The sequence below is a fragment of the Aplysia californica genome, unplaced genomic scaffold (genome assembly GCF_000002075.1).
Source record: "Aplysia californica isolate F4 #8 unplaced genomic scaffold, AplCal3.0 scaffold00057, whole genome shotgun sequence".
Classification (NCBI taxonomy): domain Eukaryota; kingdom Metazoa; phylum Mollusca; class Gastropoda; order Aplysiida; family Aplysiidae; genus Aplysia; species Aplysia californica.
The window spans coordinates 883,193-892,325 of NW_004797327.1; positions in this window are offsets into that span (position 1 = coordinate 883,193).

Genomic DNA, 9,133 nt, shown 5'->3' on the forward strand with positions numbered 1-9,133 from the left:
AGGACTGAGCGAGAAAAGAAAGTAGGTGAATGGGAAATAAAGAAATATCGGGTCGTGGAGGTGTCAACTGGGGGCAGGCTGAAATCGCAAAGGGTGATCTTACTGAGCTTAGAAAGGTTAAGACAAGATAAGATAAGATAAGATAAGACAATACTTTATTATCCCAGAGTGAATATTTTCCTGGCTGTAGTGTACAGGACCGTAAAAACACATGCAGGTATACATAGAAATTTAAATTATATATTTCTTTCATTAAAATTCAATATTCAAAGAGAACTAAAGCTGACAAAATGTATATCAAATCAGATGCATCATTCCAATATGCAGGAATTTAATTACAAGACCTTTAGAGCTACAGATAAATACTCAAAGAGCAGTACTCACTAATGTTTATTCTGACAATAGCCTTAAATGCTAGATGGTAAAAAAAACCCTTCATTTATATCTTTCGTTCTTTGTTTTTAGAGGTACATATCTTTTTTATGCTTGTGGTGTTATACATTTCATCAATTAATTCTAATCAAATCAAATCCAGAGATATTGCTGGCTTTCTTAATGGTTCTGCCGAATTTTTCTTTATCTTTCACTCTACAATTCCTAGCTTAGCAGCAAATACAAAATAACAGCACGCTTTCAATCACAGAATGGTATAAAAGGCACATGATATTGTTATTAACACGAAAACTTCTGTGATTTACTTTTGTATGCACAAGAGCAGCGTGGGGATGTCAGTCAAGCTTGTAACCAATGGTTATTCCAAGATACTTGTAAGAGCTTACCACCTCCACCTCCTCATCTTTAATAAATAGTGGTTGCAATTGGTTGTTGTTTTTTTTAAACCCTAAAGTCTATTATTAATTCCTTTGTCTTTTTTACATTTAGTAAAAGGAAGTGGCTGTCATGCCAATTTGTAAATACATTTACAGCGTCCCTGTATTCATTTTCATTTGTCGTTATAAGGCCTTGTAGAGTGGAATCATCAGCAAATTGTATTAGTTTGATGATTTTGTTATCAAAAGTACAGTCGCTGGTGTAGAGCGTAAACAAGACAAGGGAGATTACACATCCTTGGGGCGCACGGTGTTCGTCCGTGAAAATTACAATACTAGGTCGGATTTTACAGCATTTTCTTTTATGTATTGAGGTCTATTAATTAAGAACTCAAGAATCCAAGCTATAATGTTTTTGTTTATGTTCATATCAATTGGTTTTGAAACCATTAAGTGGGGTTGGACTGTGTTGAAAGTGAATGAAAAATCAGCAAAAAAGTATCCTGCAGTAATTTCTTGGTGTGTCTATGTGCTTGTAGATGTTATCTAAAAACACGAGAATGGCATCCTCTACGCCCCTCCTGGCACGATAGGCAAATTGTATGTTGTCCTGTATGTTTTCTGTTGATTTCTTCAGTTCTTTCAGAACCAGTTTTTCTTCTTCTTGTTTTCTTTTTTTTGGGGGGGGGTAAGTGTTTTACGGCGCTCGCTATTGCATAAGGTCGTATGAGCGCGCGGGACGTACCTACCATTTTTAGTTGGTAGGAAATTTTTAATTTTGCCGTGTGGTGGCCGAAGCCTACTCTTATCGACTTTAGACCACCATGACAGGGATCTTTAACGTATGCAACTTGCTCGCGGGCCCTCCGAGATTTTTCGCCCTTGTCCGAGAAGTATTCCTACCAGAAGATCAGGGGTGCGGCTGAAAGACAGCAGTAAGAAGGCGCCAAGGAGTAGCAGTAGAAAGGCTGCAGAAAGAGTCAGGAGCCCAAAGGAGGGGGCAAATGAGGTGAAGGGGTGTGGAGCAGAAAGAAGAGACAAAAGCAGACGACAGAATTTCTAGAGAGCAGAAAAGGAGGTGACAGGAGACAATATTCGAGAAGAAAATGTTTCGGTCGCTACCCGGATTCGAACCCGGGACCTTTGAATGAGAGGCCAACACCTTAACCTAGGCCACGAGAGCCCCCTCCAGTTTTTCTAAACATTTCATAAGGACTGATGTTAAAGCCACAGGTCATTCAAATTTTGTGATTGTTTCTTTGGGACAGGGATTATATCAGAGCATTTCCACGAGAGTGGTAATTTTTGTTCTTTCAAGGACGTTTAGAAAATAACAGTATAAATGGGAGATAAATGAGTAGAATGCATTTTTTAATTTTTTAATAATAATTATGAGTAGAATACGTTGTTTTGTTTTTTTTAATAATAATTTTACTTTTTACTCCAAATGGTCCAGTCGCTTTGTGAGTTTTCAGACGATTAAACATATTCTTGACATTTTTACAATTAACAACAAAAATTTCCTTGCTGCTCTTGCCATAGTCTTCGTCTGTGTTGTTGTCGTCTGTGCGGTCATTTTGAATCGTCTCTTTGACAGTTGTCAGTTGGTCGGAGAAGTCGTGGTTGTCAAAACGAGCGTAAAAAGAATTCAGTTTGTTTACATATTGACTAGGGTCGGTGTCATGTGTAGGACTGTTTGTCCGTCAAGGTGCGTCTCCAATTACAGTTTTTAAACATTGCCACGTCATTTTTGTGTTGTAAGAAGTGAAATGTTGTTCTAACTTTTCTTTGTAAACATGCTTCCACTCTGTTGTTGTTTTTTCTATAACATATTCTTTGTTGTTTAATTTGTCTCGGTCTTTCAATTTGAATGCCTTCTTCTCATCATTTAATATTTCATTTAGTCCTTGCTAACCCATAACTTCTTTTTTAGATTAATGTAGATCTTCACAGAACCTGATGTAACCAGCCGTAGTCTCACATACAATTTCATCTATATTGTTACATGAATCTTTTAAAACATTCTAATTCGCACATTCAAAGCAACCTCTCAGACTTTCCTTGTTTTCTTCACTCCAGATGGCGACATTATATTTAATTAGTTAAAGGGAAGCTTGAAACCTTCAAGTGAATTGTGGACCCGCCTCATGAATAAAATCTAAATTCTGCCAATGGGGTGTAAAACATAATTATGAAGATCACAGTTATAACGTCAGATTACCTCTCTTTTAATATTTTTCAAAGGTCAGTTCATGTCATTTATGTTTTTAGATTAAGGAGATAGCTTGCATTAGATTTTACATCTTTAGTCAGATCGCAATTACTGTTAACGTATTACAGCTTGCATTTTTAACGCGCTCAGGGTTTGCGTTCTTTGGTCGGTGTTGGTCGATCGTAAGTAATTAATCGGCGATTTAACTGTTAGCTTGGGTAAATTCTTTGCCTTCGGCAGATAAGACTTCATTTTGATTCTTCCATAGAATAACAGTAATTTATCCAGCATCTTATCTTTTTAAACTAATGAGATGTTCCGCACAAGCTAAGTTGGCACTAACGGCAAAGTACTAAGCTAGGCAATCCTCCATCACGATTAGATCATTTTCAGCGGGCTGCAAATCATTTGAAGCCTAGAGGGAAAGGAGACTAGTCACAAGCAAAACGCTAGAGAATACTGCCTCTTTCTTTTGTTAATACTATGGACTACTGCTGTTCTTTCCATGTATGGCTGTTTTAAATGTGTCTGTAATGCATGGTTACAGCGTTTCTGATAAAATGGTATTAATGGATAAAAATGGAACAAGCCAACTATAGACCAAAACATAAAAAAAGAAAAAATGAAAACAAATGTGACTAATGTCAGTGTCCAACTACCTGTACTCTTTATAACAGTGAATCACATTTCACATTGGCACTCAGTGCTTGGCTCTCTATCTCTTGGAGGAACTATTAATAGGAGAGGCCGCGAGTCGCGTAACGTGAAGCCGCTGCAGACGACGGTCGGCCATGTTTGTGAGATCAGCTCAGTTCTCTCAGTTGTAAACTTAGTGTCAACGGAATGGCAGTTTGCGTAGCGTTCGGGTCCGGTGGGCCTCTCATTCAAAGGTCCTGGGTTCGAATCCGAGTAGTGAGGGAAAACTTTTGTTCTCTAAAATTCTACTTTCTCTTTCGTCTGCTTTCACCTCCACTTTCTGCCCCTACCTCCTCAGGGCTCCGGACTCTTTCTGCAGCCTTTCTACTGCTACTCCTTGGCTCCTTCTTACCTCTGTCTTTCAGCCACACCCCTGATCTTCTGGTAGGAAAGATCTACCCCTAGCCTTCTCGGACAAGGGCGAAAAAATCTCGGAGGTCGCGTATGCAAATTGCGCAAATTAAAGGTCCCTTGGTGGTCTAAAATCGATAAGAGTAGGCTTCGGTCGCCACCCAGGCAAAATTCAAAATTTCCTACCAAATGTTTTAAAAAATATCAGTCTCTAGCAATGGCACTGAACTTGATGACGAAGTGCCTTCTGATTTAGCCGTAAATGCATCTCACAGTAAAAACAGAATGAAAAAAGATTTCAGAAAATTCAGTTTGCCATGATGATAACTGCACGTATGTGCCTAGATCTACTCTAGCATACTTGTCAATTTGCTCTGCATGTTGCTTACATTGCTGGTTTTGTGTTGTTAAGGTTGACAAAGCATTTGAAAATGTGAAACCTGCATCGGTGCCTTTGTTGACTCCAATGTGTCAAAAGTAAATTCCTTGCTGTTTTTTTAAGTCTCGTCGGAGGTTCGACAGTGCCTTCAAAGAATGTCATTGAAGTGTGTTTGGTGTGTGAATAACATTTTTGATGCCATGTGTCGTCTGTCTGTACATGGGATGTGACATTGTCAAGAGTGAAATGTCATAAATTAGTGCAATCTGTTTTGAAAATCTTATTATTATAAGCCTATCATTTCAAATTCTCTATTAATTTTTCAATACCCTTAACAGTATTTTGTAAAATTTAGATAAAGTGTCTTGGTGTTTTAAAGGGTGCCCCTCCCTCCTCGCTTTATTTGGGGGGGGGGGGGGCTGTTTTATTCTTGTTTTTTTTGTGTGTGTGTGTGGGGGGGGGGGTAATTTCCACCATCATACTTCACTCTTATCTGCCTTGCCCTCTCCTTCCTCATTCTTCGCACATCCCATCCCACCCTCACTACCATCTTTTGTGTAATCATTTTCAAATTTGTTAGAAATATATTCTGTTGTAAGTTTAAGTCAAGAAGACTACGTTTTTGTAAAAATAATGTCAGTGATGACATCATTTTGCACTGATGAAGTTCTATGACCGAAAAGTCTGCAAATTTTGTTATCCCGTTTATATTTTTGTTTTGATCCTTATTATCCCAATTTCTTCTCTAAAACAAGTTTTTAAAAATTATCTTACCGTTACAATGTGTATACATAGTACATGTATTACCAAATGTTCGACTGAGTGAGCTGGTAATTTGATGCAAGTAAGATTTCTTGCTGTCCTTATTATATTGTTACTATCAAGAAGTCTTCGTTTTTTGTAAAAATAATGAAGTTCGACTACCAAAAACTCAGCAAATGTTATCATCCCGTTTATAATTTTGTTTTGATCCTTATTATCCCAATTTCGTCTCTAAAACATGTAAAACAGAATATCTTACCATCACAATGTGTATACATAGTACACGTATTACTGTAAATATTCGACTAAATGAGCTGGTAATTTGATGCAAGTAAGATTTGTTAACATCCTTATTACATTACAACTGTACGTGAGTGCTTATAATGCTGTAATTAACATTGACAAAGAAATTTTGAGAGACAATGGAGTCCGAGCAGCTTGTTTTGAAAGGAGATTACGCTGCGTACGCTGCATTGTTTTGAACTTACAAAGATGGCGGCAGGCCCGATAAGCTCCGCCCTTTCGGCTTCAACTTGGTTGGAACTGTTGAGCGGGCGACGCAACGTTAGGGCCTCTCCCTATATAGTTACTCCGTCCAAGCTCTATCTATCTACCTACTTACGTATCTAGCTACCTGCCTTCCTAACTACCTATATCTGTCTCCCCTGCTAATCTCTTTCTCCCCCCCCCCTCTCTCTCTCTCTCTCTCTCTCTCTCTCTCTCTCTCTCTCTCTCTCTCTCCCCTCTCTCTCTCTCTCTCTCTCTCCCTCTCTCTCTCTCTCTCTCCCCTCTCTCTTTCTCTCTCTTTCTCTCTCTCTCTCTCTCTCTCTCTCTCTCTCTCTCTCTCTCTCTCTCTCTCGCGTTAACAAGCCTGGTGGGTACTGTAGGCCATCTTCGCTATGCTCGAATTTCTCCTTGAGATAATATCCTTCTTAACACGATAGGAATTCACTCTAGAATAGCTATCAAACGGCGAAGCTTTGTGAAATCTTGACATAACAGCTTTAATACTGGCTTGGTGTAGCATGAGTTTAGCGCAGCTTTCAACACAGTAAAGGATACGAAGCGGAACCTCCAAATTCATTTTCTATTCTCCCATAGATTGAGAGCTTTGAAAATTTCCTGAATAATCCTGTCCCCGTGCATTTATGCACCCCGCATAAATTAGCAAAATTTGATCATTATTTGCATAAATTCTGATTATTTTCCTTTATCATTCTTTGTTAAAATTAACAGAATGGCATAATTTCACTTTTTATGCTCAGTTTGCATAATTTCAGAATTTTTCTTGCATAAAACTACTGGGCCTGATAATCAAAGAACAGACCTATGGATATCTGTATCAGGACCATACTTACCATACTCCAAAATGACACCAACAAGACCGAATACGTGTCCTTAAAACTTGTTAAACTCCACGACACTAGCTAAAATTTCAATGGATGTAAACTGAAATATAAAGCTTCAAGACAGTGTTCAACGTATTTCACTCTATACAAAAGTAGTCTTTTGTTGGAAGTAATTTAGCTTTCAGCGAGTCACAATCAGAAGCAACTCTACTGACAAACTAAGATACTCCAAAACTGAAATTGAAAAGTATAAGCAATACAAGCCGATAAATCAGACCTCAAACGTTCCACTCAGCACGTACAGACTTAATAAATAATTATTATGTAAACTGTGCTGAATTGTTTTAACCTTTCCGGCTGACCTCATTCAGGGAAGCAACTGATGTATACTTGTATGGGCACCAACACTCTGCAAGAGTTATGTACCTTTTCTACAGAGCGAAAGACAAAAATTATGGTCAATTTGATGAAGAAGTGAGCTACAGCAACCAGCAAAGTTGGGTGGTTAGTAAATTCAATTTGATATGTAAAAAGGCTTCTTTTTAGTGTCTTAAAACACATGAGCTTTTTAAAGGTTAGCATGAAAACTCTGTCAACAATACAAAGCTAAAATTCGAGCTCAAAGGAGAACATAATGTCATAGAATCTAGTTTTAATCATATGAAGCTAAAAGAGAGAAAAAAGAGAGAGAAAAAAATCATAATGATATGCAATTTAAAGCACTGTTTGAGACCAGAAGTATGGCTGTGGCGTCAAGGTGGTCACTAGAATGTGTCTTTGAGCAAAAACAAGTTAAGCCTAGCTCGAAACCAGAACCCTGCAAAGTGGCGACCAACAAGTCTACTTGTTTTCTCAGCATTACCTCTTATACCTTTACACAGTTCACTAAGAGAAAAATCTTTATTCAGAATCAGAAAAATAAGTGTCTCTTTTAGGTTGGTTACTGTCTTGTCTTTATAAATTACGGTTTGTGGTGGTAAACACCCCCGATCCCCACCCCCTCCCACCAGGGCAGTGCTACTGACTGTAGTGTCTTTCGGCCATTCCCCAAGGGGCGGGGGGTATTAACATGTTCTTAAGCACAGTAGAACTGTAAATTGGCTGATTTATCAATGTTATGCTCATGCTGTGCCGGAACAACATAAGGGTAACTGCTATTTTTTTTTCCTCATCCTTGCTATCATCATTTTTCCTCTACTTCTTTTTGTATGTTTGTCACTCTCTTGTGAACTGCTATTTCCTGGGTGCCTTGATAATCGAAGCAGACTTTGTGCTGTTGAGGCTAGAGAGGTGAGCAGAGTAAGCCCGATTTTCCATTTGGATTTCTCTGTTGACATCCACCGTTTGGCACTATAATCATATAATGATCTTATGCAGTTGCGAGCGCAGTAAAAATCTTACTAAAACAAACACTCCCCACCATGACACAACAGTAACTAAGAGTTTTCCCTGCTAGCACTAGTCTAATATAAAACAGGCGTGATAGAATGGGGTACGAATATCTACAGTGGTGTATATTAGACTAGTGTGACAAGATTCCAAGACGCTAACTAACTAACGCCCAGAAGGATACAGATATTCTTTCGCAACGGTTGACACTTTAACCGAAGTGAGGCGTATGATAAAGCGAAAAGAAGACAAACTCAACTTGCTTTAATAGTTTTCAAAATAATAAGATTTATTATATTATGCATCTTACCACTCAGAGTTTGAACACAGAGCAAGCAGAGAGAGTTTATTTGGGATAACAATGAACTTGAAGAGCCTAAGGATTTCTTTAAAACAGTGTTCAGATCCATACAGGCTCGATGTAACGACTTGAGAACTACGAAATGATCTTTGAGAACTTCACTTCAGCTTAAGTCAGTAGGTCTCTGGCATTAGTTGACTGTAGTGCTGTTCAACGTATGTACTAGACAGTCACATGTGGACATTATGGGCTAGATCCAAACATGTGTCACATAAAGGCTGGTAGCGGCCTTTGGATTTTTACTAATGAGCGTCCTTACCAAGCCCAAAAGGTTCGGACTACCCACAAAAATTGAGAGTATGATAACAATCTCTCAGCGGACTGGACTTCATAATCCTTTGAGAGGTACCATACCTTTTTTTAAACAGTTTTACTAGCAGTACTGAAAACATTAAAAATAATACTCTTGAGAACCTGTAGACACGGAATACATTGACAATAACATATCAATACATTTGGGTGAACTATGCAGGTACCATTCAACTACAAATTCCAAACGTATCATGTTCTCTTCGTGCATATATTGAGATTGTCGACGCTTTGATTTTCAACTCATACTAAACTTCATAATACTGTACATATTGTCTAGAAAAATAAAAGACAACTGTACACTTTTAACGCTTGCCATTTCTACTTACACATGTTATTCGTGTGCGTAATTACCACTACGGTCTATTCGTCATGATACCTGACACGCGTATTTGTGTCGCGATGAACTACTACCTATATCGCACACACTAACAAACAAACGCAAACACACACACACACACACACACACACACACACACACACACACACACACACACACACACACACACACATACACACACACACCTTTCCAATAAATGATATAAATATCATGCA